The 21,156-nt window shown below is 39.8% G+C and overlaps 1 protein-coding gene and 1 long non-coding RNA gene across 9 annotated transcripts in view; one reads left to right on the forward strand and one right to left on the reverse strand.

Moving 5' to 3' along the window:
- Window positions 1–21,156, reverse strand: part of Fgd4 (FYVE, RhoGEF and PH domain containing 4) — a 175,418-nt gene that overhangs the window by 101,434 nt on the left and 52,828 nt on the right. The window contains exon 1 of one of the 8 annotated variants that reach the window (XM_031363218.1): window positions 5,042–5,349. The exons of the other annotated variants lie outside the window; for them this stretch is intronic. The gene's annotated coding sequence lies outside the window, so the exon portion shown is untranslated. Of the gene's footprint in view, window positions 1–5,041; window positions 5,350–21,156 lie in introns of those variants that run through there. 8 annotated transcript variants of the gene reach the window in all.
- LOC116085635 overlaps window positions 982–21,156 on the forward strand; it is a 24,529-nt gene continuing 4,354 nt past the window's right edge. The window contains exons 1-2 of the long non-coding RNA XR_004116680.1: window positions 982–1,176; window positions 14,735–14,898. This is a non-coding gene — a long non-coding RNA (uncharacterized LOC116085635). The remainder of the gene's footprint in view (window positions 1,177–14,734; window positions 14,899–21,156) is intronic.

Raw genomic sequence — 21,156 nt, forward strand, 5'->3', positions numbered from 1 at the left:
CCAGGTCACACTAGCTCTTGCTAGTCTCTTTTGCCAGTTACTGGAGGACAGTTACATTCGTTTATGATACACGTGGATCTTCACTATATTGACATAGTCCTCATGATCTAACCTTTTATATAAAAATTTACATGCAGTTCCTAACCTAAATAATAAAAACAAACCATCAACCCACGTTACAATTCTGTAATCCTGGTTCTGTCCCTAACTAGTCTGATCTTGGGCAAATAAAAGTCTTGGTCATCATGGAACTCATTAATAGCACCTAACTCACTCGAGCTTGCAACCGACTCCACACACACTCAGAATAGCAGTGCTACATTTATTCTCTTATTGTCCCAAGCCCTGCCTGCCTTGCGTAGCTCTTTTTCAGATGTCTTCTATGTTTAGTGAAAAGTCCCTTTTTGAGATATGTGCTGCATTGGAAAACTACATTTTGTGGTTCTCAGCAATGATTACCATTAGAATCACTTACGGAATCTTTAAGAAGGTAATGGCCACACTTTGCCTGAGCCCCAGGTTGTTTCATCAGACTCTCAGATGGGGGTGGGACATTTTAAATTTTCTACTAAATATAAATGCCCTCAGGCTGAGAACTATGCTCTTGGCTTAAATCAAATTAGTATTTAGAATGGAAACTATATGACATGAATCCTATGATTTTGAACAATTAAGCTAAAATATCACCACAATTAGAAAAGGTAGGTACCACAAATATTTGCTAACATTTTACAAGACATTATTTAGGATCATAGCACCATGTTTAAGTCACAGCCAATATTTACATGTCAAGCATGGATCCCTCTTCACAGGTAGATGGGGAAAGTAAGAGTAGTTGATTTTAGAATCTATTTGTGCCACAGAAATATACAGTATTTAATCACTGTCTCTGGATTCTGTCAGAGCATCTCTTGAAAATTTCTTAGAAAGAATAGCATCATATACATCATAACAGTGGGTTCCAAAAACCCTTGGAGTTTCCTGGGTGACAGGAGCCTCTTGTGTTCCCATAAAGTCAGATCGCTTCAGGTGGGGCTCCTTGGCAGAAAGGTCAATTTCAAATTTTCAAAACCTGTTCCTTCACAATTTCTGGGGAGAAGAACTGGTGGAGGCTGAATTAATAATCAGTCATGTCCACAAGACTGCACCTCTCAATGACAAACCCACAGCTTTGAGGTGAGTGTGCAGACAGACCTACATGTCATGAGGTGGAGCATCGCACTCGGGAGCCCATGTCCTGACACATTTCTGTGCCTTTATTGAAACTTTGACAGTGTAGAGCTTTCCTGAGTTCTGTGAACCATTCTATGAAGCCATGGACCTTAGCGAGTAACAGAACCTCCCACACAGCCAGCTGGTTAGAAAGGGACGAAGTCTTGTGGGCCTGTACATTTAACCTCTGAGTTCTGAGGCTAACTCTGGGGCTTAGTATCAGAATTAAAATACGGGACACCTGGTTAGCGTCAAAGGAAGGGTCGGAGTATTAAAGTTGGTGTTACAGAAAGATGCTCTTCAAGTTTGATGTCAGAAGTATTCTATGAATTGAAAGAGATCATAGTACTTCTGAAAAAGAAAAACAAGCCCTACGATGTTACCCATTTTGTAAAAAGCCATTTATTAGGAGTATGTCACTGCTTCTTTGCAAAAAGGAAAAAAAATATATCCTTTTTTATGAGGAAGTCTTTCCAGACTTTGTAGATTTTCATTTTTTTTATATTTGATTTTCTGGTTAGCTTTTCTGGTAAGTTTCTCCAAATTAGATTCCCAGCTGCTAAACTGCTAGCCAACCAGTTTCCGTAAAGAGGCTTCAGCTTCAGCCAGTCTTGCTGGCCTCTACTTCCCCGCCCACCCGCCTGTGTTCATCTGCACATTTTGTCTTTCCTTGTGCATGTCTCCAAACCAAAATGAGCTGCATGACAGTAACTCACACGTCCCATCCATGTGTGCTCGATGCATGCATGCACTTACACGTGTACACACACACACACACACACACACACACACAAATATAATTCTTGAGATTTTTGTCTTTTACTGTCTATTGTAATGTGAAGTGCAGGTCCCCTCTGACCCTGCCTCTAAGTTCCCTTTTCCCAGGTGTGTCAAATTGGCAACTAATCTAAGCCACGACACAGTACAAGCCTAATGAACTGAGTTCCAGCATAGATGCCATGGGGGAAGGGAAAGCCTTCCTAAGTAGGCCACTGACCGCACATGTGCATCCCGGCACCTGCTGCCTGCACTCACAAACTCACGTCACACTACGGAAAATAAGTGAATAAAACTAACACCTACAAGGCTCAAAGAAGCAAGACCAACTTACTACCCCCTTAAGGGAACTACTGCACAATACTCCTACTGACTCATTCAGCACATCCTGTACTGTTTTACTTTTTATGTGAAAAAAGGTTTCTCACAGCTATCAGCTTAAAAAAAGGAATGTTTTTTGTTTGTTTTTAAATTTTATTTATTTATTTTATGTGTATGAGTGCTCTATCTGCATGTACACCTGTGTGTCAGAAGACGGCATCAGATCCCATTACAGATGGTTGTTAGCCACCATATGGTTGCTGGGAATTGAACCTTGGTCCTCTGGAAGAGCAGCCAGTGCTTCTAAGCGCTGAGCCATCTCTCTCTCCAGCCCTAAAAAGGAAAGTTTTAAAAGTCATTAAAAATGCTAAGATGGGCTGGAGAGATGGATCGATGGTTAAGAGCACTGGCTGCTCTTCCATAAGAACTGGTTCTGATTCCCAGCACCTACATTATGTCCACAACAATTGTAACTCTAACCTCAGGGGGTCGCATGCGCTCTCCTGGCCTCCTTAGGTACCAGAGGTATGCAGGCAAAACACCCACACACACTTAAATTATATTTAAAAAGATTAAACCAAGCCCAGAATTGCAGGTGCATTCCTATAATCTCACCAGAGGCAGGAGGATTGTGCTATAAGTTTGAGGCCATCCTGGTTTCCATATCCAATCTAAGCTAGCCAGAACTTGTCTTAAAAGTACCAAACGACAATAAAACAAACCAATCAAACAAAACCAAAAGAAGAAAGAAAAAAAACTCAAACAAAATATGATAAAAGGTACACTAAATCCATATACACATATTTACTTTTCATGACTTAAAAGAAATAAAATCACCCACTGATGTGTGAGGAAATGCTACTGTCTTTCAGTTAGGCTTCTTGTGAAAGGCCACCATGAAGGCCACACTGCTGCCATGCTCCTCCTCCACAGTGCTGTCCATCAATGCTGGCATCAGTCTCAGTTCCAACACTGGACCCCTTGGCCCCAGAACCACTTTCCAGAAGGGAACGTAGATTTGCTCTAACCATACCAAACTGCTTGAAGATAGAAGTTATTTCAAGAAAAAGAGAATTTAACGGAAGGAGGGAGAGAAGTTACTTCCCTTTTACTGTATTTCTTCTTTTAAATTTCACAAGGGGAGTTACCATAGCAACTAGGGATCCCTTACAGAAGCCCTGAATGCCACTCAAGAGAAGTGGAAGCAGGAGTCTGCTTTCTGCCTGCAGGGCTTCGCATGGGGTCCTTCAGAGCTAGGGACAGTTCTAGTGGAAAAGCCCCACCTGACTTCTGCAGTGTCCCCTGACCTGGAAGGAAGGAGGGAGAGTTGCCACGATTAAGAGAATTTTGGCAACTTTGAGGACTCCCAGCTATGTTTCCCTTCATCCGGCATTTTTCGGGAGAATATATGGTTCTAGCCACACCGCAACAGAAAGAAAATAATTGAAGAAATGAGTCTATGCCAACCATCCTTTTAAAGTTGTCTCTATTTCCTTTTTCAATTGTGTGTGTGTGTGTGTGTGTGTGTGTTTACATGTGTGTGCAGGTGCCTGTGGAGGCCAGTGCAGGTGTTGGATCCTGTAGAGCTGGAGTTACAGATAGATTTTAAAATGCTTGACATGGATCCTGGAATCTGAGCTTGGGTCCTCTGGAGAAACAGTCAGCTCTCTCTGAGATAAGGCCTCATGTAACACAGGCTGGCCTTGAACTGCTGACCCTAAGGCCTCTGGCTCAAATGTGCGGGGGTTAAAGCGTTATATAACGATCTCTTGGCCAGATTTCAAACTTTTGGTGTCTGGGGTTTTTTTTTGGGGGGGAGGAGGGCGGTTCCACTGAGACACACTCTCACTATATAGTTTGGGGAACCCACGGCAATCCTCCAGTCCAGCTAACAGATTCAGCTTTGCATTTCCATTTAAAACAATATATTTTTAGGAGATACTTCCTATCACATGGTTACAATTTTGCTGTTGTCTTTTGAGACAGGGCTTCTTTGTCCTGGAACTAGCTCCATAGACCAGGCTGGCCTTGAGCTCACAGAGATACGCCTGCCTGCCTCTCTCTTCTGAGTGCCGGGACTAAGGGGGTGCACCACCACGCCTGGCTAACTGATTATGCTTTTACTTTACAGTGGAATCTCATTTCTCTTTAAAAGACTTAGTTTCTCATGAACTCACTCTCTAGAATATGCAAGGAAACCACAGGGACTTAACAGTACCACTAACAGTAACAAACAAAGTAAAACAAAACAGGCATACCCGTGTCTCTACAACACTATCTCACATGCATAAACAAGGAACACCAAACTCCCTCATAATTCTTTATCTAGTCAAGACTGAGGTTGTCAGGGTTTGTGTGACCCACAGGCCAATAGGTCCTCTTGCCATCAGAAACATTTCTAAACTCTGTTCACACCAGAAGCAGCAGCAAAAGGAGAAACTGGTTTTGTCCTTTGTATTCTTCTCTTGGCAGCTGAACAACGAGATTTTTAGTTGCCTTCTGTTTTTTTATTAACCAAACAAAGTTTTATTTTCTTAAGTGAGAGAAAGCTTCCTAAAAAGGACAAATGCTGTGAAGGAATAGCTATTTTAATCCTGTACGTGAAAAAAACAAGGTGAGGCTTATTTTTAACTTTAAATCAAACCAAACTCTGGCCTGGCACACGGATTCTACAGCAATACACACAGTAAAAACAACATGGAAAGATACGTTAGAAAATGCACCTACATACCTCATCAGTGGACACAACTCCACAAAACAATCCACTCAGACTTAGAAAGAAAATATCTGGCTTTCCTCTGCTCATGTGTTTAAGTAGCTTAATCGTAGGGAACTGGCTGGAGTCCGCCGATGTCCTGCTGACTGATGCACTCTTAGTGTGAGGACAACCCACGCATCACTTGCTACACCTCCCTGGGGGTTGGGCTGCTGCCTTATTGCTTACGGGAAGAAGTAGATGAGCATGGAGAGACATCTACTTATAATAGTGAACTAAGCGTGGAGCAGCACAGAAACTTCAAGTGCAGTTGAGAGCAGGATGGTTTATAAACCCCGCAGTCGCTGGACAGGCTGCAGGAACACACAGCTGCTCTTCTGAGCGGCTGCCCTGGACAAAAGCTGCTACAGATTTGAGATCTGGAAACTAATGGACCTCAAGTGCTACTTTGTTACTGTAACTTTCTTTTTTTAGCACAGCACACTGATTTTGGAGAATAAACTGTGCAGAATTACTAAATAGTACCAAACAATTTCCTGAAAAAAAAAGTCTTATTTCAGAAGATGAGCTGATAAAAATATTTACTGCTTGTCGTAATAATACATTACATAATTAGGAAAGAACTTTAATTTTTTTCTCACAGCCTTGAAAAACTAAAAATAAATAAATACCCAAATCTGTCTGAATTAAAGTATTTATGATATCACAGAAGGATGACAGATTAATAGACCCTTTCCCCACATATGTAATGGTCTTCACACCTTGTATGCATGAAAACTATACACACACACACACACACACACACACACACACAAAACTGGCATGCAGTGAGACAAACCAGATTTTTTTTTTTTTGAAACAAGCTCATTCTGAAGTTTATGCTGGCCTCCCTGCAGCATGTACCTCCATACCCAGCTCATTTCTAATAAACTTGCAAGTGACCCTGGTCAAGGCCTATACTTTACTGCAGACTACATCAGTCACTACAAGCTCTGAGTGCATGCTTGACTGTGCATGCAACTGCATGGTAAAGGCACTTGACAACCCAGCAGAAAAAAATCAAGCATGAGGTTCCAGAAGTTTGTCCTCTTCTTTCAGCAAAGCTATTCATTCACAAGGGCCTCTTAGTAACGATGCCTGCTTGACAGTGTTTCATGGCAATCATTTCAACATGAATGATCATTGTTTATAGGTATATTTAACGTGGGTGGAGATGTGGCTTAATGGTGCAGCATATGTTTAGCACATCAACTGTCAGCAACACACACACACACACACATACCATACATACTCATACACACACACACACACATATACACACATGCACATGCACATACCTCTCTCTCTCTCTCTCTCTCTCTCTCTCTCCCTCTCTTTCTCTCTCCCCCCTCCAGGTTGTTTGCATTTAAGGAATAACTTTTTTTTTCTGAAGATGGAAAATTTCTAATATATATTTAAATTTACATTCCTTTAAATTAAAATATAACCATATCACTTCCTTCTCATTCTCTTCCCTCTAACCCATACCATGTGCTCAGACTCACTGTGAGGAACAGCTGTGTGTGGTCCCTTTTTTCTTAGTAATGTATGTACAGTACACTACTCATAGATATTTAAGTGTCACCTGCTGCAGCATGCTTTTAGTATTGCTTGAAGAGAAGCTAAAGAGAAATCTGAATTTCCCTTATTTTCTGTGTAAATTCTACCATGTCTATTTAAATCTCACTGCACAGGGAAAAACATTAGCCTGGCTGACACCGCCACTGAGCCTGGTCAAGTTTCACCACTATCAAGGTCAAAAGCCTGTCTCCTAGATGACGTAAGCCTCCATGGCGATGTTTAAATTACAGACCAGGGGTTTGCTTTGCTTTTCTGTAATGTCACTGACTTTGTGCCAGGTGCTACGTAGGCTTTCTTTCTATGAGACTTTTCACTAAATCCTTACTATAAAAATTCACCATCATTTTACTGAAGAGAAAATGAGGTTTATGAGTTTTAAAAGGCTGGCTGTTCATACAAATGAAATGACAAGCTATAAGAAGTTAATTTAAACTAGGTGGTGGTGATGCATACCCTTAATCCCAGTAAGCAAGAGGCAGGGGCAGGTAGATAGATCTCTGAGTTTTGGAACAGCCTGATCTACACAGTGAGTTCCAGGACATCCAGGCTCACACAGAAATATTGTCTCAAAACAAACAAGCAAACAAACAAGCCAATCTAACAGGTTAAGATACAATTGCACTCACTTTTTCTTTAAAGACAAAAGCTAGAAAAGCAAAGTATTCTCAGGAAAGTGACAGCTAAACCAAGGTGAAGTTATACTAAGGCTTCAGTGGCAGACTGCACGCTTAGCACTCCTGGAACTCTGGCTTTAACTCTCACATCAAACTACAAATGGAAATCCAATTACCTACAAGTGGATAATGTACAAACATAAACAAACATAGAAGTGGATTCTAGGTTTTTCAATACTATCCATGAGAGCTTCTTGTCCAGTGAACCATGCACTCACACTCACACTCACACCAGCAACACCAATTTCTAGGTACTCACTAAAATGGACTAACACTGACCTCTATGAAAGAGGTGTGTGTGTGAGCTGAGGCTTTATTCATAAATACCAAAACCTAGGAGCACTACCAATTTTTCCACTAGTAACTGGACAGACACTGCTCTGAGGTACTGTTGTGCAATGGGGTAGCTCATCAAGAACAACAGCAAAGTAGAGAATCAAATGCACACTTGAGAAGCAATGCAAAAAGAAACACATTATTCCATATGACATCCAAAATGCAAAACTTATCGGGAAAGGAAGATCTACGCTTGAGTCACGGCAGCATTGTCTAAGACAACGGTGAAGTGGAAACTTAAGGGTTCTTTGGAAAGTGATTTCTTTGGAAAGTCAGTTGGATGGTGCTTTGCTGGGGCAAACACATGAAGGAATGTTTTGTTAAAGTGGACACAGGTGTGAAAGGCTAAGGCAGTCTCAAGAAGGGGAGTTTCACTGAAACAGGCACAGGAGAAAGGATGTTCTGCTAAAGCAAGCATGTGAAAAGACATATGATGAAGGATTCTTTGCTAAGGACACGCATGTGTTGGTCTGCCTTACATTACATAGTTGAGCTCCATTTGTCAGGATGCCATAGAGAGAAACAAATAAAAAAATTTCTGGTGGTTGTGCTGCAGTTTCTTAACCACTTCAGCAGACTTGGGGTGATTGGCAAAGTGATGCCAGCTGAGGCAGATGCACATGCTAAGGCAAGATCTGTGGAGGCCATATGATGTTTGGAGATAGTAATAAAAAGGCTCTACGGACAGTGACAGGGCTGAGAAGGGCTTGTTGGTACAGCCAGCTGTGCAATGCTTGTGGGTCTAGTGTCTTCACTGATCTTTGGTTTGCTGAGAGAGGCACAGCCAAGAACTTCTGGCACTCCTCCTGGTCCCCCTGCTGATTTGTGCCTAGTGCTGAGGCCTGGCTGTCTCTGCTAGTTCCTGTCACTGCTGTTGTTAACCTGACTCTACTGAACTGGACTGCTGATGTATCTGTGAAGTGTTTGTGAGTGGATCAAGCTGCTGCTGCTAACCTGTGAACTGAACTGCCGATTTCCAAACAACACAGATGGGAGTTGCTCCAAAGAACCTTTCTAAACAGGTTCCCCCCTAACCCCTGTAACCTTTCTTTTCCACTATCTCTGGTGGGTGGTGGGCTAAAAGGAAGGTTAAAACATTTAAGAATCTTCATTAAAAGTAAGGTTTGAAAAAAATTCAAATACAAATGGAGCTTACACAGCACTATGTATGGACAATGTTCACAATTATACTATAAAAAGAGTTATCTTAATGTTTAAAACCCTTTCTTTGTAAAAAAAAAAAAAGAAAGAAAGAAAATCACAGAATCACAGAATAAGAGCAATTTATTCTTTAAAAAATTCAATGATGAGGACGAGACAGGAGATCATGAGTTTCAGGCCATCTGGGCTACATAGTAAGAATATTTTCAGTTGGGCAGTGGTGGTGCATGCCTTTAATCCCAGCACTTGGGAGGCAGAGGCAGGCGGATTTCTGAGTTTGAGGCCAGCCTGGTCTACAAAGTGAGTTCCAGGACAGCTGGGACTACACAAAGAAAGCCTGTCTCAAAAAACCAAAAAGACTATTTTCAAAAACACACAAAAAACCCCAAATGAACAAACCAAACCAAACTAAAACCAAAATAAAATAAAATACCAGTAAGACAAGATTTGAAAAGCAAAAGAAGAGATAAAACCAATAGGAGGCTGATAGTTTGTCTTTAACAGCAGAATCTCAATGTCTAGTACATTCATGGCCTTTCTTGCCTTCAGCAACAGATATGAATGTTGGTTATGTATAGTGTCTGAGACTTTAAAAAATTGGAACAAACTGTGAAATGTGAACTAATTAGCTCTTTACATAAACGCCTTTAACACAGTGTAGTGATGCCAGCACATGGATGAATTCTTCTAGATAAATAAGTTCTGCTGCTTCCATTAATTTAGAATGTTTGTTATGCAAACCACTGTAGAGAATAGCTAAACCCACACTAACCAGGTGCACTTGTTCACAGAATTCCTTGCTCTCTGCAGGCAGCCTTAGTGAGCCACCACCTTACCCTTCATCTTTCCTCACTTTACAGATATTATTTCAGCACAAATTCTACTGAATAGGAACCTAAAGAGTTAACGAGTTGTCTGTCTTAGCATTTTCATTTAAAGCTAATATAAACTGGTATATCATACAATTAAAAACATCCATGTATGTAATGTAATATAATAATTCAGCTTTGATAATTTTTTTTCATTTTTTATTTGTTGGCAATAAAGGGAAATTATACCATGTGGATGTTAGTACTTAGTTTTGTTCAGATAAAAATGACAGTAGGAAACATAATGGAAGACTTGATTTTCACTTAAGAAGCAAAATCCTCTTATTTTCAAATGTTGTTTAACTGAGAGAAATCCCTATTTCTATAGTATAAATATAATCTCTGTTGGGCCTGGGTAAAATATTAAAGACTAGATGCAATGTTAAGGCTGAGGTAACTGTTACCTGGCTAGCCTGGCATTATAAGAAAACTTTCTAATGCCAAGACTGACTATATATTCTCTTATGTGCTGTTGGAAAGCAATCATAATAGAAGTCAGAACTGTTTTGCATAGTTACCCACAATAAGCATGGACCTGAACCAACCACCCAACAGTACATCCTGCACCTATGTATGAGCTTTTATGGTATAAGCATCCCCTGGGATGGACCCCAACATAAGAGGGACGCCTACACCAATATAAGAAACTATTTGGAGTAAGACTTCCATTTTGAGCAGTGGTCAGGTAGAGTTCTCAAGACCTTCCTGGGAACTGACATCCTGGCAGAAAGAGACATGTGCAAAGGTAACTGACATCCTGGTTGGCAAGTTAAGACATGAATATTAGGTAAGTCCCATCTGGTAGACAAGTTAGGACACGAATATTAAACAAGGCAAGTCCCCTGCCACTGTTGAATATCCCAACCAATGGGAGCAGGATAAGTGTACAACAAAGGCATGTTCCTAAGGAGATCCCCTAAATCCTGATTGCTGAAATAACTGGGCACAGATGTTTGTAGATTTTGCACAAAAATCCCTGTAGGATCTTAAGTCAGTGTCATGGTTCAGCTCCTGAATCTGGACCATAGACCTGGTCGATCAGTCCTGGGTTGTATGCTCAATGAACTACCCCTGTCTGACTGAGATTGGTGTTCATGTAAGTTTGTGGGGCAATTCCTGGACCGCAACAATCTCAATTTATTTTATATTTACTAGTATTCTAATAACAATATAATGACACCAAATAGCTTTGGTAAATTGATAAATGTCATCTCCATTTATATAGTGTGCTTATGCACACCAAAAACAACAAAAAACCACATGATCATCTCATTAGAGAAAAGACCTTTGATAAAATCTAACATCCCTCCATGATAATAGTTTGCAAAGACTAGGCATGCACAGGACATACCCCAAACTAACAAAGGCAGCTAACAGGAAGTCCACAGCTAACGTTAACTTAATTGGAGAAAAACTGAGAGCGTTTCTACTAATAGGATAAGGATATCTACTTTCACCATACCTATCCAACATAGACATAAGTCTAAACTATAGCAATAAGACAACTGAAGATCAAGAGGGTACAAATGGAAGGGAAGAAGTCAAAGCATCCTCATTTGCAGGTATAATTTTACACATAAGTGACACCAGGGAACTTCTGCAGCTGATAAACACTTGCAGCAAAATAGTAGGACACAAAAACAGTAGCTTTCCTATACACAGAGGACGTCAGACTGAGGAAGACATCAGGGAAACAATGCCTTTCACAATAGCCACACACACAAATTATCTAAGGATAATTGTAACCAAGCATGTAAAAGACTTGTACAATAAATTATTTAAAACACTGGAGATAGAAATTAAAGAAAATGTAAGATGGAAAGATCCCTCATGTGCATGGATTGGTAGCATTAATATAGTAAAAATGACCATTCTACCAAAAGCAACGTACAGATTCAGTGCAATCCCCATTAAATTTCCAATACAATGTTCAGCTTCATATGTAAACACACACACACACACACACAAACACACACACACAGAGAGAGAGAGAGAGAGAGAGACAGAGACAGAGACAGAGAGAGAGACAGAGAGACAGAGAGACAGAGAGACAGAGAGAGAGAATTGCTAAAACAATCCTGACTATTAAAGAAACATTGGAGGTATCACCATCCCCAATTTTAAACTGTACTACAGAGGTATAGCAATGCAAACAGCATAGTCTTGATTTAAAAAGAAACACATTGACCAATCCTAAAATGAAGACGTAACTACACATACTTATGGACACATGATTTTTAACAAAGAAGCCAAAAATTTATGCTGGAAAACAAGAAAGACAGCTTCTTCAATAAATGGTGTTGGTCAACATAGAGGGCTGCATATAGAAGAATCTAAATGCATCCATATTCATTACCTTGCACAAAACAACTCCAAATGGACAAGGACCTCAAAATTAGGCCAGAATTGCTGACTCTGACAGAAGAGAAGGTGAGGATTAATCTTGAATGCATTGGTGAAGGAAAAGGCTTTCTGAAGGACTCCAAAAGCAGCAGCAGCAGCATTAATAAATGGAACCTTGTGAAACTGAAAAGCTTCTACATGCAAACGGCAACCATCATTTGGACAAATTCACAGGCTACAGAATAGAAAAGGATCTTACCAATTACAATCCAATATCTAAAATAGTTAAAGAATTAACAACAAAAAAGTGGACATCAAGAAAACAACCTGGGCAGTGGTGGCACACGCCTTTAATCCCAGCACTTGGGAGGCAGAGACAGGCAGATTTCTGTGTTCGAGGCCAGCCTGGTCTACAGAGTGAGTTCCAGAACAGCCAGGGCTACACAGAAATCCTGTCTCAAAAAAAACAAAAAGAAAAAAGAAAACAACCTAGCTAAAAAATGGGTGACTCAACTGGCTAAAAATAACAAAACAAACAAACAAACAAACAAACAAACCACATAAGGAAATGTTCAACTTCCTTAGTCATCAGGAAAATGCATATCAAAGCTACTTTGAGGTTTCATTTTACACCAGTAATAGCCAAGATGAATAAAACAAATGACAGCCTATGCTGGTGACAATGTAAGGCAAGGGGACCACTTGTCCACTGCTGGTAGGATTGCAAGCTTGTATAGCCCCTATGGAAGTTGGTGTGGCCATTCCTCAGGAAGTTGGGAATAGATCTCATTCAAGAACCAGATATTCTGATCTTAGACATATACCCAAAGCACACTTCCTCCTACTCCAGAGACATTTGCATATCCACATTCATTTTCACTCTTTTTATAAAAGCCAGAAACTGGAAAAAGCCTAGATGTCTACTAGCAGAGTAAATGAATAAAGAAAATACAGTACATTTATATAATGGAATATTACTCATCTGCTAAAACAAAAACAAAAACAAAAACCCTAAATCATGAAATTCCCAGAAAAATAGATGGACTTAGAAAAAGTCATCCTGGGTGAGGTAACCCAAGCCCAAAAAGGCAAATATGGAATATATTCACTTATATTTATATGTGGATGTTAGCTGTTAAGTCTTTGATAGGCACACTACTATCCATAGAACTACAAAGGTTAGGTATAGTGTAAGGGACTAGTGGGAATGGAAGAAACTAAGGTAGGAAAAAGAGTATGTAATTTGAGAGATCAGATGGAAATCTAATACAGAAGAAGCATCTTAAAATATATACATATATGAAGAAATCTACATGGAATCAACAAGTAATGGAAAAGACAAAGCCCTAACTAGACATCTTTCCTCACCAAATGAAACCTCCAGTGTCAGGAATGAGTTCCATATAATTAACCAACTAGTCATTAGTCAAATGGTCCCATGGAAAATCCTCAAACAACTCAGGCTATTGTCAAGACTATTGGTGGCTTTACAAAATTAACTGATGATTAGTCCCTATTGCTAAAGGCAACACCTCACTCACTGAATGTAAATAAGTCAAGCTGGTGCCTACCTAGAGCCTTCACCCCATACTGATTAGTGTTCATGGTACTGGAAGGTACTCTGCACACTACCTGAAGAAATGTAAACACCAACCCAACTACAAACTCTGAATGATACCTACCTGTATGATATGCTGGCGCCAACAGTGGCAGTAACCAACCATTATCTGATTGGATTTAAGGCCCACTCCATGAGCTGGAACCCATTCCTATCACTGCTGTGGTAGCCAAGAACCCGAGACTAGTTAGGTCATGGGACTAGGAGAAAACAAAATATTACTATTCTGCTAAAAGAAAAAAAATGACTCATAAGGACACTCCACTATACCCACAGATAAATACCTTATTCAGCAACCTTCAGAGAAGCTTTCTCTTTCAGTACATGGGAACAAATACAAAGACAAACAACTGGACAATGTGCAGAGTAAGAGACCTTGGAATACTCAATCCAACATGGGATGTCTACATCAAACTCCTCCCTTCAGGGCTCAGGGGGAAAATGTGGAAGAGAAGGCTGGGTGACATCACAGAAACAGTGTCTTTCAGAATGAATAGGACTGAAGCACATATGAACTTAGAGATTGTGGCAGCATGCTCATATCCAATCCAAATGGTATCCCAGTGCAGAGAGAGGAAGTCCACATGTGCTGCATCCCTAACCCAGAACTATGTCCACTTGAAAACCAACTCACAGAGGAAAAAGTGGTTTTCTCCAAGGAGTCTCATTAGGCATATGCTTAAGGGATGTCCCATATCCAGCAGTACATGGCCAACACACACACACACACACACACACACACACACACACACACACACACACACACAAAATGAACTCAATGGTATTTTTGGAGATGTTTTGCCTCATAATGCTTTTGTTTATTTATTATGGTGTCTGACTTTGTGTTTTTATGGGTTTTATGTGCCTGTGTGTGCTTTTGTTTTTGTATTTTCTTTTCTATTTGTTTGCTTTGTTTTATTCTGGTTTGTTTGCTCTTTTATTGGCTTGTTTGGTTTCTACAGAGAGAGAAAAAGAAAGTGTTGAATGGTTGGGGATGTGTGGAGAATCTTGGAGGAGATGGGAGAGAGGAAACCATAATCAGAATATTCTGTATGAAAAAAGTTATTTTTCTTCTTTTCCAATCCAGCATCAGGGGTGGAGCTGCAGCCACGAGGCAGATTTTTGTGAAGATCCTTATGGGGAAGACCATCACGCTCGAGGTTGAACCCCTGGACACTACAGAAAATTTAAGAGTCAGGATCCAGGATAAGGAAGGAATTCCTGCTGATCAGCAGAGGCTGATCTTTGCTGGTAAGCAGCTGGAAGATGGCTGTACTTGTTTGACTAGAACATTCAAAAGGAGTTCACCCTTCCTTCATCTTGTGTTGAGCCTTCCTGGTGGAGCTAAGGAAAGGAACTTCACAACTTATAGAGAGGGACTCTGTTAGGTTTGCAAGTCTCTACAGTTCAGGTCACTGTACACACAGGCCAGGGCTAATTAGGACACTTGGGATAAAGCCTACATTCCACAGGAGGCTTGTGGACTCTGCTCCTATCTCCTTCCCACTCCTATCTCCTGCCCTTATGTACATCAAATATATTCCCAACAGTCATTTGGGTTTTGAGAAGGAACTCAAGAAAACTTATTTTTTGTAGGAATTTTGACAGGAACTTTTTTTTTCTTTTTTTTTATTTACATGTAAATTTCTCCATTCCCAGTTTCCCCTCCAAAAAACAAAGAAACAAACAAAAACAACCAAAACAAACCCCTGTTGCCTCCCACTTCCCCATGCCTGCCACCCCGCCCTCTCCCACTTTCTGGCCCTGGCATTCCCCTACACTAGGAACTTATTTTTTAACCAAACTTTATTTCAAAGACGCAGGTTCCAGAGAGGCCTCCTGCAGGCCTTTAAGAAAATAAAATGTAGTCTACGGCCATACCACCCTGAACGCGCCCAATCTCGTCTGATCTCGGAAGAAAATAAAATGTAGGTTTTGCTCTTGACAGGTGAAACAAAGGATAAATTACAGCCAATAGTACTAACTTGGGACAGTAAAGGAACAGCTTTTATTTCTCTAGGCTTACCGGCTGTCTGATCGAAATGTCTTCTAAATATTCTCTCCCTTTTCCAAGAGCACAGTGCACCAGGTGGGTAAAAAGTAGCCACTAGAGCCTTTTGTACTGGCCACAAATCTTTACATTGATTGATTGATTGATTGATTGTGTGTGTGTGTGTGTGTGTGTGTGCACATGCACACATGCATTTGAGTGTTTGTGTGTGTGCACATGTATAATGCATGTGTGCTTGGACATACATACTATGGAGGTCAGAGAACAACTTGCAAGGGCTGATTGTCTAGAGAAAGATGCTGGGTTCTCAGGGTTGACTGGAAGTGCTTTCCCCTGCTAATCCATTTCATTCACCCATGCTGCAAAAAATTTTTTAAGGCTTTGGTAAGAATGTGAAAGAAAACATACCTAAAAATGTAACCAGTTAGCATCCTCATTTACTTATTTCTCCATCCCTTCTGACATATAGTGATACTATCAGTCATAGTTTCTCTTGATATGATCAGTACTATGGCATAGTGATAAAGAAATTCCCAAGTAGAGAAAATTAGTAAAACTATCTAGATAACATTTCCCAACATTTTCTTTGTAGTGAGAAATAAGGTCAGGAATGCAGATGGTCGACTTTAAATAACACCATACCCCAGCACATTTTTTACCACTAGAGTCTTATCTAATAGACAAGTTATAAAAACACCTGAAATTTTCTAATTTTTTTTTCCAGATAGGGTTTCTCTGTGTAGCCCTTGGCTGTCCTGGAACTCACTCTGTAGACTAGGCTGGCTCGATCTCAGAAATCTGCCTGCCTCTGCCTCCCAAGTGCCGGGATTAAAGGTGTGCGCCACCACTGCCCAGCTAAATTTTCTAAATATTATCCTGTCAACTTCTCTATATATTGCTACCCATAATTGTTAACCTTCTAGGGATTATACAACGTATACAGCACTGATATATGCAACATTTTTGATTGCATATTAATCATTGCTTAAGTTCAATACAGTCTCATATAAGTAAGCAAGGTCACTGCTACTAAAATACAACTCTCTGTTGATATCAGCATGGGATACTAAACAGGTGACTAAAACTCAAGTTTAAAGTTCTTTTTTTTTTAAAAAATATGTATAAGTGTTTGCCTGCATTTATACATGTGTATAAGTGTCTGCATGTATACATGTGCACCATATGTGTCTGGTGCCCATGGAGGTCAGAGGAGGCCAGATTCACCAGAACTGGTATTACAGACAGCTGTCAGCAGCCTAGTGTGAGTGCTAGAAAATGCATCTAGACCTGATAAAATAGCAGCAAATGTCCTCAAATACTGAGCCCTCTCTCTAGCCCAAATATTAAGGTTTAGAATACTAGAGTTACCAGCATTTTAGAAGTAGAGTTACCAAACACTAGAGTTACCAGCAGCAAACTAGAAAATACCTTTTAAATCAAATCTAAAAATTAAATTCAAAATCCTTCTAATGTGGCTGTTGAATCAATGAGTTTCTATATGGAACTCAATATAATAATGTGGCTCATACCTAGGCCTCTGGGGATATTTACATAAAGAACTTAGGAAAGAACTGATTTCCTAAGTTCACAGTCCCTTGGGCCATACCAACTATATCACTCTTGAGGGCCATGAGGGATCAAATATGACTCGGTGTCCTGGCCTTTGTGGATTTGTTGTCAACACCTTTTTAAAAGTACTTAGCTAAGCGCCCTGTGATGTTCTTTAGTCTTTGTCTCCACTATACCCGAGCTTCAGAGAACATGGTGAACGCCCATCCTGCCCATTATTAGGATCAATAAGTACCTTCATCTAACACTGCACATAATTTTATTAATCGGTCTCTTCTTAAATAGAAAAAAGGAAAACAGTTGAGGAAATGCTTATTGACAAGCTTGGTTGGAGACTTTTTTGTTATAGGTTCTAAGCAGGAAGGCTGTCTAGAACAAGTGTTCTTCAAAATCCTTTTTGTTAGGTCTCCTTGAGTATAATATCTATGTAAGTACCTAATGCATCAATGGACATATGCATATTATAAAATAAAAATGAAACTCAAGGTAGGAGCCAATGAGTGGTCATGAGCACTGGCTGTTCTTTGAGAAAACCTGTTCAGGTCTCAGTCACCTGTAACTCTGGTTTGAGGAGATTTGACACCTTCTAACCTGTGCAGAAGCCAGGCATGCACACAGTGCACATACATTCATACACATAAAATAAAATAAATACATCTAAAAAAGAAACAACAGGATGAGGAAAGGCTAAAACACGAGTAAATACGCTCCCACAGTTTTAAAATTCTTGCTTATGTAGTTCAGAATACAGCAGTCTACAGAGTGTTTCCACACATGGTATTGATGTTTACTCTGACTGAGAGTTCCCTGCTACACTTTCTAACCAAGCCATAGGTAACATAAATTCTAATCTTCCAACTACACAAAAGTTTCTTCTAAAATTCTAACAATTTTCTATATGTCCTTTTGGCTAACAAAGAGGTGCTTTATTTATTTATCTTTTTAAAGTTTGGTCTAAAGTCTACTACAATGATTTTAATGATGTATACTTTTTACTAATTTAAAAGAACCTTACTGCAATATGGGTATATATACAGAAGTCAGCTTTTTTCTTTTTGGAGGGGCAGGGGAGATATACTTCATAACTATCTAACAGAGACCTTTCCAGACAATCATTTAAAAGTATTTTCTCTAGTACATTTTTTTGAGCACTTCGCATTCAAATGTCACTTTGACCTCCAAGGGAAAGACTGTGTAATTTACTTGGGAAACTTCTCAGCACTACACAGGAAAGTTGTCAAAATGAGAATGTTCAGACTTCTTGTGTGGCACTTGTTTAAATCCTATGCCCATTGTGTAACCTGTGGTGTTAGTGGTCAAACAGTACCAAGTACTGGCAGATGCCAACACCTGAGATAATGTAAGTCCGTCGACATAACTAGCAGATTGTAAAATGTCAGGCACAAAGGACACAGTGATCTTGCATGTTTACCCTCTGCACTTCTCCCAGAACTCCTCACAAGTATCAGATATACTAGATACATTTGAAACATGGAAGAGAGGTGCCAGAGAACTTCCTAGGATTAGATATGCTAACTGGTGGCTCGGGGCTGTATGCCAGCACTCAGTAAGCAGAAGCAAGAGGATCTGAGTCAGAGAGCGGGTTTATATAGTGAGTTCTAGGCCTGGTGGATTTGGGGCTGGGGGCTGGGGGCTGAGTCTTTTTTTAACTCTTCAAGAGAAATATTTCATTTGGGCACCTGCTTCCTCTCCTCTGTCTGTGCACACGACACTCAACATACTACTGCTCTGAAGATGACATCTAGAAGATATATGTTAATCATATTTGGGTTCTTACACATTTTATCTATAATATTTAATTTTTCCTAGGATTTAAATAAATCATAAATACAACTTATACTGATTAATTTTTACTGTTGACTTGATACAACCGGATTCTCCAGGGAAGAAAAAAACCTCAGTAGAGGAATTGCCTCCATCAGATTTTGTGTGGGCACATCTGTAAGGGATTGTCTTAAATAATAATCAATATGGGAGGTCCCAGCTCACTGTGGAGGGCATCATCCCAGTCGGGTGGGACTGGACTACATAAGAAAACAAGATGAATAAGCCAGAGAGTCCAGCCAGCAAGTGTCACTCTTCTGTGGCCTCTGTTTCAGTTCCTGAAGCAGGACTTAAATACATTACAGCACCAATGCTAAAATTATGATCCAATATAGACTAGTAGGCATATGTGCCACCTTCCTACAAATGCACTGAGCTGTCAGATAATTTCAAGCTGTGTTCTTCCAAAATTTTAATTGTATTCCCTACATGAATCTAGACTGCAGGGGATGATCTAACATTATAATTTGATTCTGAGACATAAATCACCACAATAAAAAAATTAAACATATTTCATTAGTTTAAAAAAATGCCATTTAATTCTTATCCAGAAGCAACAGAATAGGGTTGGATATGTAGTGTAGTTGTAGAGCTAGTTATGTTTAAGGCTCCAGGTTTGATCCCAGCACCCAAAATAATAAATAAATGTAAATGCAGTAAGATTATCTGATAATGAAATATCTGAGTAAAAATTATCATTAATAAAAGCACAAATTAAAATAATATTTTCTAAACTTGGAATTCAAAGAAATGGTCATAAATTACACAACCCAGTGCTAAAGAGACTGTTAATCTAACTTCTCCCAAGAAATATAAATTGAAGCAGCAACTGAATAAAACGTACCAGAAAACTGCAAGTCACCTCCCTATGCAACCTTAAGCAAGTTCTTCCAAAGAAATAGCCACTGATATAAAGATCGATAAAAGTTAAAAACAAATCCCTCAGACTAATAACAACGTTTTTTAGGCATAATTATGTTGTCCAGGCTGACCCTGGACTCTGGGTTCAGCGATCTTCCTGCATTAGCCTTCCGATTAAGTGGGACTATGCCTACTCTTACCATACCCAATCAAATTTAGGTTTATACCCTTTGCAGTTTATCAAGCATCAATATAATAATTTATGTTCAGTACTAATGACCCTTACCAATGTCATCATTAAATAACTAATGAACCAGAGTGGTGTTCACAGGATCATGGTACTATGGGCAAAGTTGGCATGGTAATCATATTAACCACAGCTTCAAAGGGGAAATTAGTTCCAGTTTGCAGCTTAGTACCATCTTTTTGGAGCACTTTTAGGCTTTTGTTTTGTTTGTTTGTTTCTTCTTCTGCTTACTAACACTATTATTTTTTTTAATTGGCTTCTGAGAATAGTTTCAGTCCTGCTTTCAGCAAATTTAGGTATACCAATGCACTGATTTGTTAGGTTAAGTTATGTACCAAAGTCAAGTTTCTGGGGGTTGGGGGTGGGCATAGCTCAGTGGTAGAACACGAGCCTATCATGCTCAAGGTTATACATTCAATCCCTACTTACAAAACTAACTAAATAAAAGTGCCAAATGCGAGAGGCTGGAGAGAAAACTGAGTGGTTAGGCAGCTTGCTGTTCATGCAGAGGACCTGGTACGTATTTCATATCAGATACCTCAAAACTGCCTGCAACTCCAGCTCAACAGAATCCAGTACCTTTTCTGATCTCTGTGGACACTCAAATGCAGTGTGCACGCGTGCGCACACACACACACACACACACACACACACACACACACACATACACACACACAATAAAAAAATGAAATAGGTCATTTTTTTAAAAAGTAAAAAATAAAATCAAGTTAAGCACTAAAGTAAATATTATCCCTTTTGGCTGAAGACTGCAAAGATCTTGATTAAGAGCTTTGTTTGGCCCAGCAGAGATAGCTAAGCAAAAAAAGGTGCTTGCTCCCTAGCCTGAAAACCTGAATCCTCAGTGGCCACATGATGAATGACAAGAACTGACTCCTGAAAGTTGTCCTCTGATCTCCACACATGTGACTCCCACCAATGGGGAAAAGAAAGAGCTCATTTGCCTCATCTTTTTTTT

This window comes from Mastomys coucha, unplaced genomic scaffold (assembly GCF_008632895.1).
Source record: "Mastomys coucha isolate ucsf_1 unplaced genomic scaffold, UCSF_Mcou_1 pScaffold12, whole genome shotgun sequence".
Classification (NCBI taxonomy): Eukaryota; Metazoa; Chordata; class Mammalia; order Rodentia; family Muridae; genus Mastomys; species Mastomys coucha.